Source organism: Rhinolophus sinicus, chromosome 13 (assembly GCF_057876585.1).
Source record: "Rhinolophus sinicus isolate RSI-liver-muscle chromosome 13, RSI-T2T, whole genome shotgun sequence".
In the NCBI taxonomy this organism is placed as follows: domain Eukaryota; kingdom Metazoa; phylum Chordata; class Mammalia; order Chiroptera; family Rhinolophidae; genus Rhinolophus; species Rhinolophus sinicus.
This window is the reverse complement of record NC_142513.1, coordinates 13,904,268-13,928,114: the sequence shown is the minus strand read 5'-3', so window position 1 is coordinate 13,928,114 and position 23,847 is coordinate 13,904,268. Positions and strand designations below refer to the sequence as shown.

The 23,847-nt window shown below is 44.0% G+C and overlaps 1 protein-coding gene across 18 annotated transcripts in view; it reads right to left on the bottom strand.

The window, feature by feature from the left end:
• The window catches only part of PTPRT (protein tyrosine phosphatase receptor type T), a 951,833-nt gene that overhangs the window by 828,382 nt on the left and 99,604 nt on the right, over nt 1-23,847 (bottom strand). The window lies entirely within an intron of this gene.

The following is a 23,847-nucleotide window of genomic DNA, read 5'->3' as shown; positions in this document are numbered from 1 at the left end:
ACAAAGAAGCGTCCTTCCCTCCTAGGCTCACAATCTCATGGGTGAAGAAAGACAAGAGTAATTGTACACCTGAAATCTATGTAATTTTACTAACAATTGTCACCCCAATAAATTTAAAAATAAAAAGACAAGAGTAAGAAAACAAATAATAATTACAATAACAATTACAGGTGACAAAGAGAGATTGGGTACAGGAGGGGAGTGGAGGGGGTGTTGTGAATTCAGAGTCTATGGCTAAGAGATGTTATGCAAGCCAAACTCTGGGAGAGTTCATGCAGAGTTCATGGTATTCCAAAGAGAGGAAAGAGTACGTGCAAAGACCCAGAAATGGGGGAGAACAAGAGTGAGAGGTTGGCAGGGACCAAGTCATGGACGGACTCTGGGGCCACGCTAATGAGTTGGGATTTTATTCCAGAGGCAAAAGGAAGCCAGGTGCAATGCAGACCCAACAGTATGACACATTCTATTTTATGATGTAAGACAATCACTGAGTTAGCAACAAGAAAGGCTGGGGTGGTGAGAACACAGGGAGAAGCATTCAGGGGCCCAGACCAGTTGACCTCTTCTTCCATCCTACCAGAAGGCCTAAAAAGGCTCCTGATCCCTGGGAGGGGATGGCTCGGGCACCAGGGCTGAGGTGGGGCTGGGGTGGGGGTCTGTCAACACGTGATTCTCCAATGGTTTCCCCTCATCTCGCCAGGAAGCCCCTCGGGTCCAAGGAACCAGTCATCACAAACCCCGGCATGCTGCATGGTTCCATCCTAGCCCTAGACACATCCTGGGATTTCAATAAACACTTGTTAAACTGAAATGAACTCAGTAGACAATCCCTCAGGAGATACAAGTTCTGCTATTGACGAAGGCTCACAGTGAGACGGGATAATGGGCTCAAATCTCGTTAGCAAAGTCAGAGAACTGAGAAATCTCTGAGCTCAAAACAATCATTTCCCTTCTGCTCTCAATATTTTTGCATAGTGAGGAATCATTTATAGGGCGGCCAGGAATAATTCTTGGGCAATTATTCAGCATGTCTCTAACTGCTCCTTTGCATGGAAGTTAAAGATTAGTCACTCAACAGTTTCTTTCCAATACAGCCGTCCCTTCCCCTCTCTTCTCCTCCCCCATATCTGTGCCCCACAATTTAGCTGTTTCCCTTCCTCCACTAGATGCTTCTCATGTTTCATTTTTCTTGGGAACCCACGAGTGCTGTGCTTGAGCTCAGCAATTCCCAACTTTTTTATTTGACATCCCAGTGTGTCTCCAGGCATCTCCAAGGGAGTTGTGAAATTCATTTTCATTCACTTTAATTTAAAAAAAGAAATATACGCCATTTAGTTCTTTTAGAGGGAAAATGGGGTGTCACTCAACCAGCAGGGAGGTGAATTCTGACTTTAGCTATTAGCTTCTTGGCAAAATGGCCCTATTCTAAGTGTTCTTCAGTCGCTTAAGCAAGTGAAGTGTTTTACTGACGTCTGAAAAACAGTCACTCTTGGGGGAAAGGAAAATAAAGTTCAGAGAGGAAAAGAGACATGAGAAAACTAATGTTCATTTGTTAACGCCGTTTCGGATAAAGTCAGAATTCAACAAAATGAGTCCCATCACTCATCCATTTAGTCCTTCTATTCCAAGAGCTTATGGAGTATTTGGATTTTTCCAGAACCTAATAATAATCACGATGATGATGACGATGATGACACCATCTAACATTTATTTAGCTCACTTATTCTGTGCCAAGACAGTTCCACAATTATGTCAATTAATCCCCACAGTTACTCCATAAACTAGTCACTGTTTGGTTTCTACTACAGAACCGCTGAGAAAAGATACAAATGACCCAAAGCACACAGATTAAGTGGAACTGGAACCCACAACTGTCTCATTACCGTCATGACACACTGCTTCCTTGTCTCAGGGGTTAAAGATGAATGAGGCACAGCCCCTTCCTGCTGGGAACTCACGGTGTGTAGTGGGCAAAACAGACAAAGCATCAGCTGCATGAATTGTTTGCAAAAAGCAACATGAAAGACACACAGGCAGGTCCGGGGCTCGGCCTGGAAGCAGAGATGAGAAGATGCAATCCCAGAAGGAGGTAAAGAATGCATAGGAGTTGGCTAGCCAGATGGGCTGGTGTCAGAGAGAGAGGAGACCTCAGACAGCGGGAACAACGTGGAGAGGGGATAGCCTGAGAGAATGAGTCATGCTAGGGAAGCGTACGTGTGCAGAAGAGGCTGGGCCAGCAGTAGGTGGGCAGATGATCCAGGCCCTAACTGGCAGGAGCCAATCAATCAATCATGAAAACACTTTCGTGCAGGCTAAAGATGGGTCATGGACAGCCAGGCAAGGGTTTGAGCACCAAAGTGGCACAGCCAGTGGTAGAATCTTAGAGACAGTCTTTTCTACGGCAGCTCAGCTGGGATTTGGAGGACGCAGGGAGCCCACCTGCAAGGCAGTTTGACAAGTGTCCGGGCAGGTCTAAGAGGATGAGGGCTCAACCCCAGGCAATGGCCATGGGGAAGGTACAGCAAATATTTGAGAGAAGCTAAGAAAGTGGAAATTACAGGTATTGCCCATGTCCATAGAGGCATCTAGGAATATTAGCCATCGTTTTTCAAATATTTCCTGTAAAAAAATTTCTCCTTTTATCTGCCTGGTGACGGTGAATTCCTAATGTATTTTGGCCATCTGCTCCACAACTGAGAGGCAAAGACAATCAACAAAGTGACAAAGTTGGTGACATGCCGAGACGCCCTGTGCCATCTGTGACACCAGAGGGGAGAGAGGTGCTGACCAACAGCAGTCTTTCTGAAAGGGACCCTCACTAAGGTACCTGCTCACCTCTGCCCGGCCACCGCCCTCCCATCATAAGTAACACACCTGCCCCTTGCTGTTCCCCGGTAACACCAGGCTGACTGCAGACAGCATCGGGAGTGTCAGAGGCGGCCGTCAACACTGATGTGTGATGGCTAAACAAGAGAATGGAACAGGCGTGAATATTCAACAGCCAGCTCTGCTTCAGAGGCTGTCACCCTGTGCGCTTCCTGTCATCCCCTTGAGCTCAGGAACATGAGAAAAGACAACCAGTCACCTCTCAGCACCCACCATCCCAGATGGAGAGCCGCACGGTTCCAGAGCAGAGTGTGGGGATTAACATCCAAAATCCTCAGAGTTGCAGCATCCTGTCAGTCTTGCAATGAAAAGAGATTAACATTCTTTGGAAAAAGAAGAATCAATTAATATATTTAATTTATGATCTCTTGGATTCATTACAGGCCTGGAAAAAGTAGAGATACATACATACATACATAGGAGGAATGACTATTAAATTCGTGAACTTGATGTTGCTAACCTTTTTTGACACCAGAGGGATTATTCATTATGAATTTGTACCAACTGGACAAACAGTTAACCAAGTTTACTATTTGAAAGTGCTGAAAAGGCTGCGTGAAAAAGTTAGACAACCTGAGCTTTTCGCCAACAATTCATGGCTCTTGCATCACGAAAATGCACCAGCTCACACAGCACTGTCTGTGAGGGAGTTTTTAGCCACTAAACAAATAACTGTATTGGAACACCCTCCCTACTCACCTGATCTGGCCCCCAGTGACATTTTTCTTTACCTGAAGATAAAGAAAATATTGAAAGGAAGACATTTTGATGACATTCAGGACATCAAGGGTAATACGACAACAGCTCTGATGGCCATTCCAGAAAAACAGTTCCAAAATTGCTTTGAAGGGTGGACTAGGTGCTGGCGTCAGTGCATAACTTCCCAAGGGGATGACTTCGAAGGGGACCATAGTGATATTCAGCAGTGAGGTATGTGGCACTTTATCTATGATGAGTTTGGAACTTAGTTGCAGACCTCATACACACACACACACACACACACACACACACACACACACGCACCCAAATACCTTGAAACTTCAAAACACAAACCCGTCTCTCTATTTCAATGTCTACACAACTCTTTCCAGTGTACGTATTTCCCCAGAGGCAGGAGGCAGGTAACAGGAGCACAAACTGTAGCGTAAACCTTGTAGCTCGATGATCACCTTGCATCCAAACATCTCAGACACAGGAAAACCTAAAGCTTTGCACAACAAGCTCCTCACGTACCAGCAAATTCCCTCTAGAGCCGTCAGGGTCACAAGCAATCAAGGCCAGACTAGCTCTGTGTTGAAACTCTAAATTATACCTCTGACACGAGGCTTTCCATTCTCACATCCTATGTATTCCTACCCCAGTGTTTCAGGGGAAAATCTCTCTGACAAGTAAGCCTCGCTCTCCTGAAGCAAACTGGCACCTTCCTTTGGGTCTGAATATGCCTTAGGTAGCATCGTAAGGCCTGTTAACTCTCACTCCTTTCTCCTGAATGAGACAAGAGCGAGAAGACCTGCTTTGCCGCTGATTGTATGAGCTCAGACTAGCCATGGAATCTCCCTGAGCCAGCGACTATGAAAAACAACCATCACTAATATTTACTGAGTTACTGATGTGCCACTGGCTTTCTGCTGAGCATTTGCCATGGGCTATTTCCGCCCATCCTCTCCATCTCTTATGATGCCCATTGTACGGGTGAGGAAAGAGAGGCTGGTCAGGGGGAGAGCAGGAAAGCTGAGCCCAAGCGTCCTCAGTGCAGGCCCGGAGTTGCAAAGCACCACGCCCAATTACAAGCAGCTCCTGGCAGGACTGGGTCCTTCAGTCCTTCCCACGCGGCAGGCATGGCATTGTCCCCATCCAGCACAGGGGAAGGAAAGGAGCACGGGCTCTGCCTTCAAGGGACACGACGGTAATAAGAAAGACCACGGGCAAGAATGGTACTGAGTCACGTGGCAAAGTTTAGGTAGAATTTCAGCTGGAGAAGAGGATGGGAAAGGAGTCTCAGGAAGAGGGAACTGTGGGCACGAAGGTCTGGCTCACCAGCCAGGGCTGAGCGAGGTCACAGTCACCCTGGCAGGGCATGCATGGGCCATTGTAAATGGTCCCCTTGCTCACTGCACGTCTGCCCAATGACAGGTCCAGCCCAGTGCAACAGATTTCTGCTCATATCACTGGGTCCAAATCCATTACTGAAAACCAGTAATGAAGTGCTTGACCTTTGACACCAATCGGCTTAAGCATTGATCCTAGGTCTAGCTCTTCACAGCTGAGTAACCTTGGGCTGGACACTCCACTTCTCTGAGCCTCACCTGTAACATGGGAATCACAGGACTCTTGTAACCAAAATGTTGGTCTGCATAGCAAACTCTGCATTCACTCCTTCTGGTAACAGAATCTCAGTCTCCTATGGAGAACTCATCGCATATGACACAGATGGGCCTAATTCCTTCCCTCTGTTCCAACCACTGGCAGGAGCACAGGCCTCAGGCTTGGCCAATCAAAGCACATCCCATCCCCTAGCTGCATGAAGAGGTTCTGTGGTAAGAAAATGACCCAACATCCCTCAATCTGAATCCTCCCAGGACACTTTTATGAAACTATCAGGAAAGAGTAGCCCTCTTCTCTGGGATGACAAACTGTACAAGTGACACAGCATGTATGGAAACTTCTAGAGAAAGAGCTCAACAGAGAGAAAGGAAAAGTATAATAGAATGAAGACATGAAGAGGGGGAGAGAGGCGGAGAAAATGTCTAGTGATGGTCCTTAAGTTCCTGGATCCAGCTATGCCTGAAACCCAAGCCATCTCTTAGTCTTCCTAGATAGACAAACCAACAATATTACCTTTCTCAACTCCAATTTGAAGGTGAGTGTGTGACATGTGCAATAGAGTCCTGTCGAAAGCATGGTCAGCAAGTTTGCTACAAGGGTTAAATGAGATGCAATTAAGTGGCAAAGCATTGCACACTGTGCACTTCCATGAATTCTCCTTCCCTTCCTTGAGTTGCAGGTCTCTTGTCCAGGGAGATATGGATGGCATTTGAGAATCAGTAATAACTACAAAATATATGTAGAAGCCTAAACTGCCATCAAGATTATTTTAAAAATAGATTTTATTGGGGAATATGGGGGAACCGTGTGTTTCTCCAGGGCCCATCAGCTCCAAGTCGTTGTCCTTCAGTCTAGTTGTGGAGGGCACAGCTCAGCTCCAAGTCCAGTCTCCGTTTTCAATCATTAGTTGCAGGGGGCGCAGCCCACCATCCCATGTGGGAATCGAACTGAGCCATCTGGCCGCCCCTCCAAAAGCTCAGGGGCAGCTTATTGTCTTCAGTCTAGTTGTGGAGGGCGCAGCTCACTGGCCTATGTGGGAATTGAACTGGCAACCCTGTTGTTCAGAGCTCGCACTCTAACTAATTGAGCCATCCGGCCGCCCCAAGATATTCTTAACAGACAAACTAAACCACTCAGTTGTAAGAGTAAGACAAAAATATTTAGCCAAATCATCTCTCTCAGTTTCTCAAAATTCTGCTTGAATCCACCTCTTCCAGAAAGTTGTCCCACATCTTGGTCACTGTGCTGCTTCCGGCCACTCTAAAACTATCAAAGAAAAAAATAGCTACAAAACGCTTTTTTTATAAATCAAGTGTCTGCGTTTCAAATGCAATTTTTCAAGCAAATCTGATTAAATGGCTGTCATATCTCTCTAGGAAAAAAATTTATCAAACATAATATTTTACTTTAAAATACATAAAACTATAAAAGAACTAAAGAAAAATGTATATATTGATAAAGATATATATTGATAGAGACATACATTTATATAGCGATATATAAATAAAAGATATCATCTGTCTACCTACCTACCTATCTTAATTCACTAATGGCTTTTTTTCATCAAGTTGGAACTATACGCCTCCAGGAGACCAAAAAACTATCCAAAAACATTGGACTTGAAAATGTAACAAACTTTTTTAAAAAACTAAACATTTAAAAATAATTTTGATTTTTGGTTTTAAAGAATAAATATGAATGAATGACCAATTCCTGGAATTACTTTTGATACTTGGACTGGTGGTCTCATGTAAACAAAATAATAAGAGGTGAACTGAATGGAGCACACGTGATAGCAGAGTCCTGGGTCCCCATCAGGGGCCCCCCAATGTCCTTATGGACAGCCCAGTCTTTGGCAGCCCAGACTCCCTTACTGGCACACGGTAGTGCCGCCAGCTTTATAGTGGTCGATTTGGCAGGAAACACAGAAACACAGCAGGGGTAATGATTCAAAACGCAGCATAAATGAAGAAAGGAACACGTTACCAAATCCCAGGGAACCTGTCTACTGTCATCATGTGCTGTGTATAATAAACCAGAACCCTGGACTACAAACTCAGTTCATTCATTGACGTAACAGATGTTTACTAGATATTTAGTGGGTGTCGAGCACCATGCAAGTGGCTGGAGACAGGGCACAAAGCTAGGTGTGCCCTGCCTTCCTGGAGCATTCAATCTGCTGTACCACAAACTCATGCACAAATAAATGCATAATTTTGAACTGCAATGGGCAAGTTCATTAATGCCCTGTGGGGAATTTCAAATAGGATGAGGTGATTCTATTTCCTTTTTTAGAAAAACTGATGTATTAAGATATAATTCACATACCATCTCATTCACCAATTTAAAGTGTACCATTCAATGGCGTTTAGTATATTTGCAGACATGGGCAATCATCATTTTAGTTAATTTGACAACATTTTCATCACCAAAGAGAGAAACCCTGTACACCCTTTAGCTATCACCCGCCAACTCCCCCCAACTCCCCCAAGCCTAAGCAACCACTAATATACTTTCTTGCTATAGATTTGCCTATTCTGGTGGTTCCTCAATAAGTTAAACATAGAATTACCACATAACCCATCAGTTCCACTCCTAGGCGCATACACCCCCAAATTGAAAACAGGTGTCCAAACAAAAACTTGTATGTGAAATGCTCATAACAGCACCATTTGCAATAGCCAAAAGGTGGAAACAACACAAAGGTCCATCAGCAGATGACTGGATAAACAAAACGTGATTTATCTGTATGATGGAACATTATTTGGCCATAAAAGGGACTGATACATGCCACAACATGGATGAACCTTGAAAACATTACGGTCAGTGAAAGGAACGAGTCACAAAAGACCACATATTATACGATTCCATTTGTATCTATTTCCTTTCGGCCTGGAAGTTATCTTCCTGTGTCCCTTCTCCCTCGACTCCAGCATTCACCTATCCTCAATGTTTCACACCCACCCCTCCATTGCAGCGCAGGGACACAGCTCTTGATGCCATCACCATCGTGGATTACAGCCACAGCCTCCTCCTTGGTCCTGGACCCTGGGGTTTCCCCTCCAACCCATCCCATGCACCAGCTGCCAGAGCAGTCTCTCTGAACACAAATCAAAACCCATCAGCGGCATTCCCATCATCAATCTGATGAAAGCAATCCTCTTGGCATCACCGACAAACTCCCAGGCCCATCACCCACCATTCACACAGCAGACACCCAAGGAGCCATCATTACCCGGCTATGCGAGGTTCCCTGGATCCTGCACTCTCACACATTTCTGGTCCCGCCTCTGCGCTTTCCCCGCTGCCTGGAATGCCTACCCCTGCCTTTCTGAGAGTGCCGAGAAATATCACTCCATCTTCCCACTCCTCCTCAGCCACTGAGCTATCCAACGTCCTTTCTGTCCCCACATTAGAGGACTATTCATTGGCCAAAGCTGGACGAACTTCTGAAAGACAGGAGTGGTATCTACGCACTGCTATAGTCCCAGGAACTAACACCCAGCCTGCTTTGCATATAGTAGGTTGTCAATGAAAATGTGTTGCAGGAAGAGAGGGGAAAATGGAGAAAGAGGGAATTAATACATAATGTCAGTAATTTAAGCACCTATTTTATTTATCGACAAGTAATGTTGTCTCAGATATGGGTTTTCCTCTCCTCTTTAGGTTATTTCCCCAGATTCCCCCGGTCTCAGTAGGAATAAAATAAAAGACCATAGTAGATAACAGCAATAGCAACAAGGAAACCCTCAACCTACCCCAGCTCAAGCCCTAAGTAGGGAAGTCCTTCCTGCCTAAAATCTTGCTCATCTTAGAAGTTTTGCCTCCAAACCCATTCGTTAAACAAAATTGGGACCGATGGAGAAGGGTTAGTACTGGAGTCAAATGTGGAGATGTTACAAAGGTGTTAGGACCTTGATCTTAACGTACCTCCCACATCTATGAGCTTTTGGATTTTTTGCCTTTATTTATATTTTCTGGGTTGGGGAGCCCCACTGATGTCTCCTGTTCTCATCTCATGTTCGGAGAAACCCATCTGAACTCGGACGCGTGGGTCCCTCTTTCCAGGTAAGACGCCATAAAGGCAGAAATAATAGAGACCCCGTTTGTCTCTAGGGGGCGAGACGATGGTATACAAATCATTCTAAAGACCCAGCTCACTCTAACTCTATGATACTCAGTAGAGAACAAAATAACATGAAATAACAGCAATATGCATGAGCCCAATCAAAGACTTTCTTTTCAAAGATAAAAATGCAAAGGTGTAGTGCACGATGATTGAAAGCAAAAAATAATAAGTACTGACATTCCGGATCGGTCTTGATCACTCCTAACTGATTTCTAAAATCTCCCCATCACCCTACCATTATAATTTCCCGCTAATTACTACAAGCGATTTTATTAATATACTTTTCAGCCTCATTAAATATTACCCTGGGCCGAACATTAAAAATGATGAGGCTCAGAAATCTTAATGAGCATCCAAATTTCATCGACCCCTGAAAACCCAGACAACAGAGAACTCAATGTGTTGCTGAGTTGCTGTTCCCCAGGCATGTAGAAAAGCAACTTCAGAGACATGAAAGAAATGAAATGTAAAGCCCAAAATGAAATCTGACTTGGAAACACACCAGTTTGGCCAGACCTCCCTCAGGTCTTATCAATTAAGGGAGAAGGGAATTGTTGAGGAGGCATTTTTGTTTTATCTCTTCCTCCGCTTTCACCCAATGGACATACAGTAGCAATCAGCACAATTCTCACTAATATCAAGTCTTATGACTCTGGCAGCGCCACTGGTGATGGTGGGTTGAGCAAAGGCAGGCGAACCAGAAGTGTGAGGTGCTCGCTGCTCTAGCAAACAGAAATTCGTGGCTTCCTCTGAAATGGTGGTGAGAGCACAAAGGATAGGCAGTCACGCACCAAAGAAGATACATTTTATTTTCCTTTCCTTCCTGGCATGACCAGAACCGTTTGTATTTCTCGGGCAGCAAGCTGGGCAAGAATAGTGAGACCAGGTTCTTAGTCCTCAAAGTAAGTTATTTATCAGGAGCTGAATTTATGGCTCTCCTGACTAAACTGTCAAAACCCTCCCATTTCCACAGCAACTGTGCTGTGTGGTCCCAGGGTTTCTGATGTTTCCCTTAGCCTCCAGGTTAAAGATGAGTGGGTAACGATAAATGTGGGGTTGGTTTAACAGAGTAGCCCAGATTTACTGATCCTACTTTCAGCAGAGATCTCAGAGAGATTTTTTTTCAATGTGTCAGAGATCAATACGTTGAGCACAATATAAAACCATTAAATGTTAGAGAGAAATGTTGGGTATTAGCTCATTGAACCCACTACTGGTAGATATGGAAACTGACATGCAGAGAGGGCAGATGATTTGCCTTGGTCACATGAGAAGAGTCAAATCTAGAACTTGAACTCTTGGACCCCCATCCATTACACTGCCATCGATACTGTTAACCTGAAATGTGGTTGTTACGCGGGACGGAGGCAGAGGCAGCCATCCACCAAAGAATTGTGGTTTCCCTCTTCCGCATGATACTGGTGCCTCTGGGATGTGGCTGCTCCCAGGAACTGCATCTTCCTATGCTTCCCCCCACTCACATTCCACCCCCTCCCAGCTGAGTCCAGCCATAGAAATACATTCTAGCCAATGAGATAGGTATGGAAGCCACGTACGATGCCACTTCCAGGCATGAACTATGCAAATCTGCAATCTCTGTGCTCTGCCCCGATCTTACGGCTGGATCCAGGGGACATTAAGGTCCTAGGAGATAGCAGAGCTACCAAATAGAAGAGACCTAGGTCTCTAAATTACCTTATGGAATAAAGCCTCTTAAAGATGAGATATACACTCATGCTCTGTTGCTGGAGTGAGATATAAAATTTTACAGTGTGAAGCTACTAAATGTTTGGGGTTTGCTTGTTATAGCACCTAGCTTTAACCTAACAAATAAAAGAAACATTTTATAGTGGAAGGGAGCTTCTCAAATACATAAAGCCCAAAGAAAAACCTAGGGCCCATAAAATATATATGTATATATTTTACAACAGTGGGAACACATTTACAAATCAAATAATTAAAAACAATAATCTACCAAGTTGCCAACTTTCTAATCAGACTCAAATAGATTAATTTCTCCAGATCTCTGAAAGGGGGGGGAACAAAACCTTAATAAAGGTTAGCCTTGAAAACAAAGGAATTTCACAAAGGAATTTCTTCCGGGAGTATCCTACACCTGATTCCTTTTATCTTAAAAGTGATGACAAAAGCAACTATTGATACATGCAACAACTTTGATGGCTCTCTATTATGTTGCAGGAAAAGGCCAATCTCAAAGGTTACATGTTGTGTGATTCCATTTCTATGACACTGTTAAAATACAAAAGTATAATGATGTTAGTAGTTGCCATGGGTTAGGGGAGGGGGAATAGTGTGACTATTTAAGATGTAAGTACCACAAGGGAATTTCTCTGTGGCGATGAAATAGTTCTGCTTCCTGCTTGTAGGAATGGTCACGTGAGTCTACACAGGATAAAATTTTACAGAACTATACACCCAAAAACAAGGAGGAGAAGAAAATGCATGTCAAAACTGGTGAAGTCTGAATGAAATCTATCCATGAGTTAACAGCCAGTTTCCTGGTTTGGACAATGTACTACTTTGGGGGAAACCTGGATAAAGGGTACAGGGAACTCTCTATACTATTTTTGTAATTTCTTGAGCATGTTGAACTGTTTCCAAGTAAAGCGTTAACTTTTTTTTTTTAAGTGAGAGCGTAGGCCCTGACCCACGAAGTTCTGAGTCAGAAAATCAGCCTTGTGACAACGTGAGTGTGATAACTGGAGAGAATTTAGGAGCTAGTTTGTTAGTTATAGGACTCTCACAATTAATTGGATGATTATCTGTTTCGTCTTTGTCTCCCACCTAGAATATGAATGTCAGAGATCACATCTGTCTTATTCCCTACTCAATGCCTAACCCAGCATCCGCTACAAAGAAAGCACTCAGTAAATGTCTGTTGCGTGAACAAATAAATGAAGCAACAGGTAAGAAAGAAATGAGTCCCCATGTTTTGCAGCGAAGCAATGGTGTGCAGAGGTTTCAGTGCGTCACCCGTGTGCACAAAGCACAAGGTACAGAAGGGTGGCGAGGTGGGTGCAAAAACATCAGGGTTTCTGGAGGGCGCGATGGCCTTTCCATGGACCCCTATGTCTCGCAACAGCTCAGCTTTCTGGTAGTTGCTTTATCTTAGGACATAGAAAGTGTACAAGAGAGGGGGCGGGGGGGGAAAGAGCAAAAGCATGAAGCAAAGTGACAGAGTAAGAGCAAGGGCGAGAGAAAGAGACGGTGACAGAGGTCAACCAAGGCAGAGCAAGGAACAGAGAGAAAGGAAGAAGGAGACAGAGAAAGAGAAGGATGGAGGGAGGCAGAGAGGAAAGGAGGGGGAAAAAGAGAGAGGTGGGGAAAGGAGAGGGAGAGGAGACGGGAGGGAAGGGAGGAGAGAGGAAAAGACAAAATCTGCCCCAACAGAGAGTGATGTGGAAAAAACAGATTCCACATATGAACAAGACGACACCCCATAGACCCAGGTCTTTGCTCGGGAATGGTATTGTAATGTGAACAATCTATCATTAAGTGATAAATAGTTCATGCAAAACAACACAATGGTCAGCGATGAGATGTAAATTAGATATAACCAAGAGAAATCGTGCTCCACGACTCGCCAAGCTCCAATTATCAGACTGTGATCAGTGATTCTTTTTATCTTTTGAGAAAGAAGGTGCTGCAGTTTGCAATACAACATAATATAATGTACAAGGCAATACACCAAGACTGAGAAAAACTAGGTCATATTACAGAAACCGCAAGGCTTGTGTAGCCAACACATCCAAATTTGAATTTGGGCTCTGCCACTTTTCATCTATGTGACCGTGGGCAAGTTATTTAATTTCTCTGAACGTCAGCATCCTCATCTGCAAGACTGGAGCAATAACACATATTTTGCAAGGTTACTGTGAAGGTCCAAGGAAACAATCAATACAAATGCCGCCAGCACAGTGCCCAGCATGCATCCAGCTCTTAACGAGAACTTCCATCTTCTCTTGAGAAGCCAGACACGAAACAGTGCACACTGTATGATTCCACTCATCTGAGGTTCTAGACGGACAACACGTATCTGAGAGAAACCACATTAATTATGGCTTGGGAGGGGGGCTGCTGAGTGCAAAAGGGCACCAGGGAACTCTTTGTGGTGATGCAATAGTCTGTCCCTCGGTGAGGGTGTAGGTTTTATAGAAGTGTATGCAACAGTCAAAACCTTCTGAACCACGCACTTAAGATCTATGTATTTTACAGAATATGTAAATTATACCTCAAAATTTTTAATTATAAGATATAAATATCTAGACAACAGATAGCTACATTGCTTAATAGTTAGACAACTATGAAGAGAGTGAGAGCGAGAGAGCGAGAGGGAGAGGGAGAGGGAGAGAGAGGAGAGAGAGAGAGAGAGAGAAAGTCAGTGAAAACCTAACACAGCACGTGCTTACTACATTATGGAATCCATATACGTTCATGGAATTCTGAGAGCAAAATGAACATTCCCATTCTTTCTCCTCCAGAGACCACCCACCGAACTGTGGAATGACATTCCTTCTCCATTCCTGAATCCTGGTCCCTGACACTCCCACCCAAGGGGCCAGGTGGATGACCTCTGCCCACTTCTTTCTCATGACAGAACTCAGAAATCCTAACCATCAAACGTTCTCTGTCCACAGTTGAGCATCTTTAAGTCCTTCACTGTACTAGTCACACGCAGCTCTTCAAAATCTCCTTGGACCATGAGCCCAAGTGGGCTGCCAGATGGCATCTGCTGGGGATGTGTCCTGGCTGCTCCAACTCAACTAACGGGCTCTGGGCAGTTCTGCGGCTGTGAAGTGCCACCTGCCATCTTGAGCTCACGCCGTCTCTTTGGAGCACAGCAAGTGCAAATCTATTGAGCAGTTACCATATGGCCAGCACTGCTCTCGATGCCACGCGCTTTCATTCCTTCAGCCCTCACAATAAATCCATCAGGAATGCTATCACCCTCCCCATTTTACAGATGAGCCAGGAGGACTTCAAGGTACCGCTCACCACCATCTTTTCAGATCCCACATAATCCCCTCTACAAAGCTGATCTCCGCATCTCTGTCCCACCCTTCACCGTAAAGGAACAGCCACATCTCAGGAACAACTCTTGCCCAATATATACAGAACAGGAGCTGAGGAAAGCTTGGCAGGGGAGCCTTGGATGAACAAATGACTGCTACACAACATGACATGGGTGAAGCTTCACAATGTTACCATAAACAAAAGGAGGGGAACACAAAGGAGTTGATACTGTAGGATTCCATTTCTATGAAGTTCTAGAAAACACAAATCTGACCTATAGTGACCCGAATCAGGTCATTGGTTCCCTGGGGCTGCAGGTGAGAGAAGTGTGATTGCCAAGGGGCACGAAGGAAATTTCTACATGATGAAAATCTCTACACCTTGATCCAAGCGGTGGTTACACGGGTCTGTACATTTGCCAAAATTCGAACTGTACACATAAAAAGTGTGCATTGGATTGGCATTGAAATGTGACTAAAGCTGATGTCTTTTTATGCACAAACAAAAGAAAGCCTTCGGAATAGCCCTTGCTTTGAATCTCACTGTGTCTCTTTCTGGCTGGTGACCTCGGGCAAGCAACCTAATGGAATGGAGCCTTGTTTTCAGTATGTTGTCCAGGTTAGAGACAATGCGTGCCAAACACCTGGGGGAAAAGTAGGCCTTCAATAAACAGGACCTTCCATCATTACTGTTAATTAATAATAATGAGAAATAATCATCTGAATAACAGCTTCCATTCTCTACTTTGCAGGGTTGATCTCAAACAGCTAAATGTTCCTTGCCATTAGCTCTCACTGAAAACCAACACACACTCTTCATGGTGTGCAATCATTTGAATGTTACACTGGGAGAGATAATCAAGAATGAATACCAAATATATGTAGATTAAAGAATTCATGTTTATATGTGAATACGGGCCATGGAATCTTAGATTAATTCAAACCTCAACGCTGCTCACAGTTACCATTTTCTTTCCAAGGAATCAGGTTTTCAGTCTAAGTAACTCCATGGGGAGTTTCCAACTATGTTGTTATCCAGGGTACAATTTCTCTAATAAGGTTATTAGGGGGAAAAAAGGAATTCTGGACTCTATAATCCCTTTGTATTAGTTTTTTCCTAAGAGTGTCTTTCTCTAGGGATAAGACATCACAGCATGGCAAATTTCAATCCGTTTTGGGTGGTTTTTAAAGGTGAAGTCTGTGAGCACACCTCCTTGTTTTTCAGTCACCTCCTTCCACATTTAGAAAATCGCCTCGCACGAAACTGTTCAGTTCTATTTAGGTTTACAAATAATTTCTCTGGAGCTGGAGCAACGGTGAATTAGAAAGTTTCCAGATTCTTGGTAGAAGTGAGCATATCTCAGTGTGAGGTTGTAGAAGACGGAGCAATGAAGGGTGATTCGATGTGAAATGAATGAAAGGCATCACGCAGCAAAGGGCTCAAAGTTGGAAAGGTATCGGTCAACCATCTTTCAGTAAATGCTTCTAACCATCCTTTATATGGGGAACATCCTCGTCTCACTTTTAGCCAACCCAAGAGCCAACTTCTATGGCTAAATGCTACGCTGATTTCATCCCCAGCATGCTGTCAGTCTTAAGACAGATCGAGTCAAGGTTAGGAGCTGTCTCCCTTTGGTCAGAAATCCCTTCGTGCTATTATTTCATAATGAAAGCTGGGGAATGCAAGGCCTTCTAACAACCTATGGAAAGCTCCAGAGAAAGAAGGAAGCAGTTATGACCTAGACAAGGGCTACTAAAATAGAAACTTTAACCCAAGAGGAAGCTTTGCAAGTAAGTTCTCAGGCATTACACTCCATCCTCAGCCTGCATCAGGTCGAACAGTACAAGAGCCACAGGGAATAAAGACTCACTAGCTCAATTCTACTTGGACTCTTCAGGAAATAAACTTGGCTAACAGCATGATAGTTTTGTTTTATGATTTGGCTTTCCTTGCATTTATCCGTGAAAAACAGCTTTTCATCTGAAAACATTTATCCATAAAGACACGTGTGCTCCAATGTTCATTGCAGCTTTGTTTACGGTGGCCAAGACATGGAAACAACCAAAATGTCCTTCAATAGATGAGAGGATAAAGAAGTTGTGGTATATATACACAATGGAATACTATCTGACTTATTTCGGCGGTAAGAAAAGATGAAATAGGACCATTTGTGACAACATGGACGGACCTTGAGAATATAATGCTGAGCGAAATAAGTCAGACAGAAAAAGTAGAGAACCATATGATTCCACTGATATGTGGTATATAAACCAAAAACAACAAAAGAACAAGACAAACAAATGAGAAGCAAAAACTCATAGACACAGATAATAGTTAAGTGGTTACCAGAGGGTAAGGGGAGTGGGGGGTGGGAGATGAGGGTAAGTGGGATCAAATATATGGTGATGGAAGGAGAACTGACTCTGGGTGGTGAACACACAATGGGATTTATAGATGATGTAATACAGAATTGTACACCTGAAATCTATGTAATTTTACTAACAATTGTCACCCCAATAAATTTTTAAAATAAATTTTTAAAAAAAAGGAGAACTGGAACTAGTATCTAGCAAAAGAAATTGATTAATTAAATTAGAATCAAGGCTGCTTCATTTGATTATAACTGAATTCATTCTAGGGAGTGCCATTCAAATCATAGTCTCTGAGAATTTGTTCAGTGTCCAACTTTCACAACCATATGTGGTAGTCCTAATCATAATATATTCATTCTGTGGAATATTATTCAGCCCTAATAAAAATGAGGAAACAAAACAAAACAAAACAAAAAAAGAATTGTACACCTGAAATCTATGTAACTTTACTAACAATTGTCACCCAAAAAAACTTTAATTAAAAAAACAAAACAGCTTTTCAAGAGGTCCAAACAACTTTTCTTAAAAATAACTTCCCTCCTATGGCAGAGACTTCTACCTGTTCATGTTATCCCATTTCCTCTTCTTCCTGGGAACATAGTGAGACGACATTTCCCAGGATCCCTTGAAGTTAGGCAGTTAGATGCAGCCATATAACCGAATTCTGGCTAACAGAATACAGACAGAAATAAGAATGGAAATTCTTAGGCCTGGCCCATAAAAACCTCCCACACCATGCTACACACTCTCATTTCCCATCCACCAATAGAATAGAAAGAATTCAGTGGACCTAGAGGATGGCAAAGCCACAGGATGGAAACATCTTTAGCCCTAAGGACTGTGTGGAACACAGCTCCTCTGTCGATCCACACTGGATGTTGTGAAGGAAACAACTTTTTATTATATTTAAGACAATGAAATGTTGAAGTTGTTTGTTACGAGAGTTAGACTGTCCTGACTAACACACCCATCTCCTATATAGTTATCCCCTCAAAACCTCCATCAAATGATTTCAAACTGAAATACAACAACAAAAGGATCCAACATCAAGCTTCTCCAGGACAAATGTTTCTTGATCACATCCCACCATAAGTCATCCTGAGAGCTGCTGCTTCAAGCTCTGAAGTGTCTACAGGCATCTCATCCTTTCCTCGAGCTCAAGTGAGTCTTCCAGAAGTCAAGAGTTGACAGGAGCTGGCCGGTGTCAAACAGGAAGCCCACATGTCACAGGCTGCCTCCAGTAACACTTCAATTATCCACCACCTCCTTATCATGAGGTTCTCAGCACAGCTTTTTCCACTGTCTCCCAAAGAAAAGGTTAATGGGGAAGTGTCAGGATCCAATAGGCAGGAAAAGCCTGGTGCTCGGTTGAGAAAATACAATAGGTTATTTCTAGACTCAGTCATGGTTCTGGAAACTAGCATATATTATCCTGGTCCTCTTCTGTCTTCATACTGGCCCTTTGCTGTCGTACTGACATGGTTTGTGCTCATTGCTAAAGATGGTCCTTGTACCCATGACCAAAACTTCCTCCAAGCCACGCTCCTGAAGAGCCATGCTCTAGACTGGAGGCATCTCCAAAGGGAGGAACCACCTCCTTTGTGCATGCATTCCCAGCCCCAAGCGCACAGTAGGTGACCCTCGTCAGCGCAGGCTGGCTGCTGCACCAAAGAACCTCCACATTTTGGTAGCTTAAAACAATGAGCGTTTTCTTGGCACTTCATGCAACTGTCCCACATGGATTCATGGGCCCAGGTTCCCGTAGTTCCACCAAACCCTACAGCCTTAGAGTCTTCTGCAGACAAGGGAAGGGATTTATGGGCCAGGCCCCAAAGCGGTATCCACACATCACCTTAGCCACTCCCATTCCACTGGCCAGAACTCAATACAGGCCCACACCTGACAACGAGGTGGTCTAGAAATGTATTCTCGGCACAAAAGGAAAGGAAAAATGGATTTTAGTAATCACATAGTTGTATATGATTCGGCGGGGGAAGAAAATGTCTCCCAGAAGGCAAATCAGCCAGCTTGCAAGGACCTGATCCAAAGATCTGTTGACAGAAAAATGAAATTTCCCAGAGCTATGCAATAGAGAAATGTTACCTTTGCACAAGCACCCAGGATGATGTCTGCAATCTGAGGCTGATGGAGGTGGGACTTCACACAAGTTAGGAGCAAGGTATCTGAGAGGGGAGATTCCTGTGTGCATAACCTGGGCCAGGAAGGTCCTACGAGGAAACCAGGCTTATGTTATCTCATGGATTCATGCTGGTTGGGACAAGCAGACTCATAGTTTCACAGACACCCAAAGGGCTCAGAGTAGGGGAACTCTCACTTTATAGATGGGGAAATGGAGGTGTCCAGAGAGGTAAAACAATATGCAAGTTGCACACAGAGCCAGCAAGAAATCCAGGACTGGATCTGTGCCCCCTGATTCTATCACCCCCAGTCTACCATGTCAGCGCTTTGTAGACCCCTATGTCGGCCCACGTATGGGCCTTAAAGAAAACAGCTCCTAGCCGCATTATTCTCTCAGACAAAAGGCTTCTGGAAACCATGTTTCCCACCCTGGCATTTGCTCTTCCTAAGTCTCCCCTCCTAAAATTGCATCAACTGTACACGTGGCAGGTACTTGTATGAGGCCCAAGGACGAAGACACACACACCCACCACAGTCTGTGGAACCCAGATGGCTTCCCGCTCATGCAAGAAGGACTCGGCTCAGTCTTCTTCCATAATGTTTCTTTATTTGTCCCCGGAGGCCTTCCTGTCACCTGCAGGAGCGCTTCTCCACAAGCTCTGTGAATTACAACTCTTTTAAAGGGTATGTTCCAGACGATGAACTTCTTTCCTTCCATCTTGTAAAATGAGATTAACTCAAGAACCCTGCAGAGGCTCCATGAAACGCTTCCAAGGAGAAGCGTTTCTCTGACACTGGTGTGAGAATAGCCCCATACCATTTTCTAAAGCTGAGAAAGCTTGGAAGCCCAAGTTTTGCCTGAAGAACAGCAGACAAACACAATTCATAAGAATTTATCACCCTGACATTCAAGCCCTCAGGGGCCGTGAGACCAGAATTATTTCTAGGGGCTCTCCTTTGTATTCCAACCAAATGACACTTATCTCTGCTCCAACCAACCTGCCCCTTTTTCCACCCTGCATCCCTATGGTCACACCTACTCTGTTTCCTCTGAACTATGGGACATAGCAAAGAGTGGCGGAAAGTTAGGAACTCTTTGCACGATCAGGAAGGGTTTGAATTGTAGGGAGAGGGGCTTCATTTTGCTCTACACCAGATGTCAGAAAAAATCACAACCCATGAGCCATATTCTGGCCCTTCTCTCTTTATAAATAAAGTTGTATTGGACCACAGCCAAGCCCATTTGTTTACATATTTTCTAGGCTACTTTTGTGCTATAACCACAGAGTTGAATAGTTGTGACAGCGACCCTATGGCCCATAAAACCTAAAATATTTACTATCTGGCCCTTTACAGAAATATTTTAAATCATAAAATTCAGTTCCACAGAAATACGTTGTCAATCTATACTGAAACAAATACACATACACACGTGCTTATAGTAGTACTGGTCACAATAGCCAGAAAGTGGAAATAGCTGAAATGTCCATCAAAGGATGACTGGATAAACAAATGGTGGTCTATACACACAGTGGCATATTACTCAGTCCTTGCAAAGCGGCGAGCTCTGCCCTCCCTTGACCTTCAGTCTTATATGTGGACGGATGGTAAAGTCAGCCCCCAACACATACTTGGTCCCTACGATGGCGCCAGGTCCACAGCTGAGCTCACTCCCAAGCATAGGATGCCTCTAACAACGGTGCCCCAGGACCCCTCGGTGAACGTGCCAGTCCAGCTGGTATACTTTATGTTGATGTTACCGCTACCCAGGGCCTTCTGGCATCGGTGGCTGCCAACTGGACAGTGTTATCACTGCTTCTATCTGCAGCAACAAATCCTCCACAATATTACATTAACTTCAAAATGCTGACATTTGGCGTACAGCAAATTATAGCAAATTGATTCCTTAGAAACAGAATGAATTTTACTTGCTATTATTACCATAAGTGGGAATCCAAAAAGGGCTATAATAAATAATATAAGCATTCTATTTATTCACCCTTGGTCTCTCCTTTATAATATTAACTACAGAGGGTAAGCACCATGGAGGAGGAAGAATTATTCCTGGTATGACAGGGAAGGGACTTTGTTGGGGGGAGGGGGCGGGGAGTGGGAGGTGCTTAAGGCGAAGCACTGAGGTGTCGTTTAGCAAAGGCAAGTTCGCAATGAGCATCCGGCTGACTTTTTTAAATAAGAGCTATTCAGGTATGAAACGGGCTCCCAAAAATGAGGTGGGAGTCCCTCAGCTTCTCTGGGGCCGTAATAGTGGGTTAGTCATGTGTGACAGCCTGCATAATGGTTCCTGCAGTTTGGGAGACTTTGGACGGCCTTCCTGTGACTTGTACAGTATCAGTTGGAAAAGCGTCCTCTTTTGCCAGGGAAAATGGTCTACAGAACCAAGCTCATTGTGGTCTGCTAAGGCAAACACTTCAAGCTAACTTCACGTTAGTTGTTCGGAAGAAATCCACCAGCCCCAGCACATGCCTTCTTAGGAAAGGTTTTAGAAAAACTTTTTGCCCAGAAGTGACCAACAGCAGTTGATGAGCCAAATCTGACATACAGGTGTGTTTTCATGGCCCTGCCTAGTTTCTTTGGTGTTTTTGTTTTGTGTTGTGTTGTTCTCAACATCAGAATCTGTTCACAAACCTTCACACTTGAGAGAGGTAGTGGATACAGCTGCTGAACTTCCCAGATCTTCTTCACCAAGAGGTGACCCTTCCCCAGATGGGAAAGTCTCCCAGGTTCCCCTTCTCTAAAGAATTGCCCTCATCCAAACAGGGGCTGTCCACTTCCACCACGGAGCAGTGGCTGGTGATGAACACACAGAAAGCTGTAGGGGGACAAAAGGCCTGCCAACCTTGTCTCAAGGTGGGACCAAGTTTGATGCAGTTCCTGCTGAGGATGCCCCCCTCCGTGGAGTCAGAATGAATCTGGGGACATCAGCCAAGGTCACATCTCTACCTCGCTCCTACTCCTGCAGGTCCTCTTCCTCGACCTCCAGTCCCCTTAGAGCAGTGAATCTCAAAGCATGGTCCCCAGACCACAAATCAGCATCTCCTGAGAACTTGTTCGATATGCAGATCTCAAGCCCCACTGGAGACTTTATGAATCAGAAACCTTGAGGATGGGGCCCAGGAATTTGTGTGTAAGCAAGCCATCCTGGTGATCTCGTGTGTGCTCGAGTTTGAGAACCACAGCCTCAGAGGATACCCTCAATTAAATTACTCTCACATGGGCCCCCATCTCAGTTCCTGCTTCCAGGGAACCCGCCTAGAATAGGAAAGTTCACATTTTTAATTAAAAAAAAATTGTTCTTTCCTGCTCCTCTTGAAAATTGCTTCTTTCCTATGGGGAAGCAAATGGCTTGTCCCAGAAGGGCTGGTGCCCCATTGAAACGGTCACCATGGATCCCCATCGGTTTATACCTGGCCTATCGCACGCACACTGGCCTGGTCTGTGAGGCCAGTCTGGACAGCTGATCTAGCTCTCTAGACTGTCATAGGCTCCTTGAGATCAGGGCTTGCCTTTCTCACCTCTGTCTCCTCACAGCCTGGCACAGAGCTGGCACTCGTCTATTTCTATTGAATGAAGGTGAACAGAACCAACGCTGACTGTTGAAACTCACCAACATTTCCAAGACTCAGAGGCGAAATTCAGGCAATTAAAAACCCAAGAAATAATGCCTGCAACAAATTAATACAGTGACCTTCTAGACATTATAGCGATGCATTGGCCATCATTGTGCAAGGATGTCACATGCTGGAGAAACTGGTTGCTGATTCACCTGGTAGGCCTTCTAAGCCCCGAAGCCTGCCGATTAATAACCCTTGTAATTTTATCCCGGTCCATGTAATTGCAGGCGCCATCTTTACTCACTTAACATCCAATTCCTCAAAGTAGGTTTGCAGGCCTCTGACACATGGTCCACACATTCACATTGTGTCCTTAGCCCAGAGACATTTTTTATTAAAGAATCAAGCTGAATATGAAATAAAACAACAGAAACTAAAGTCCGGCTGCAAACCTGAGCTCTGGGGGGAAAAAAAAAAGTCAATTCCACCCCAGCACTAGCCGGCTGCTCTCAAATTACCCATGTAGAAAATTGCCCAAACTTTCCTACCCAAACTGCATTTGTTTCTGATTTTAAACTAAGTTCCGTTCCTAATTTTTCGTCCTTTCTCTAAAGCTTCTATCTTTAGGAAATATGGAGCCCAAGTTCTATAATTTGCACTTCATTTGAACACTAATGAAAAGAAATGCTCTTCCCCTTCAAACTATTTCTTCAGTCAATTAAACAAATCCTCTAAGTGGAGTGTGTGAAGTGATTTGTGTCCAAGAACTTAATTAGTACTTCATTCTGGAATTTGTATCTTCTTAGCCCACATCCTTTTAAGTTTCCACCAAGCTCAAAAAATGGTCCAGGTGTGGTCCCTTGCCATAAGATCAAGGCAGAACAGATTTGAAGAAGTCAAGAGGAATAAAACACCATCTGTGTGTTCAAAAAGGCACCAGGCCTTAGACGCCAGGCAGCCTTTTTGCCATCAAGGTCCTTTCAGGTCCACAAAAAGGGCACGAACAAATAGCACTTGCTTACTTTGCAGGACAATAGTTGTCTTATTGTAAAGGGAATCCATGCTTAATGTAGAAATACTGGGGGGACATGCAGAATAGCACAGTGAAGGAGAAAATAAAATCAGCTACCTAAGGATACCTACTCAACATAGATTTCCATTGTTTTAATGTTGAATATACAATGGGTATATTATGTTGTAGACCATACTTTGTGTCCATTTTTCTCATTTCCCCCATTTAGTATAACATTTTCTTATACTATTCAAAACTGTTTGCATGTGTCTCTTTTTTATTCCAGTGAGAATAAGAACTTGGTAACGTTGCCTGCAGACTATTCTGGACTGTTGCCCTGTTTCGTGCATTCTCAAATGGGGGGAGGGGTGGCAAAAT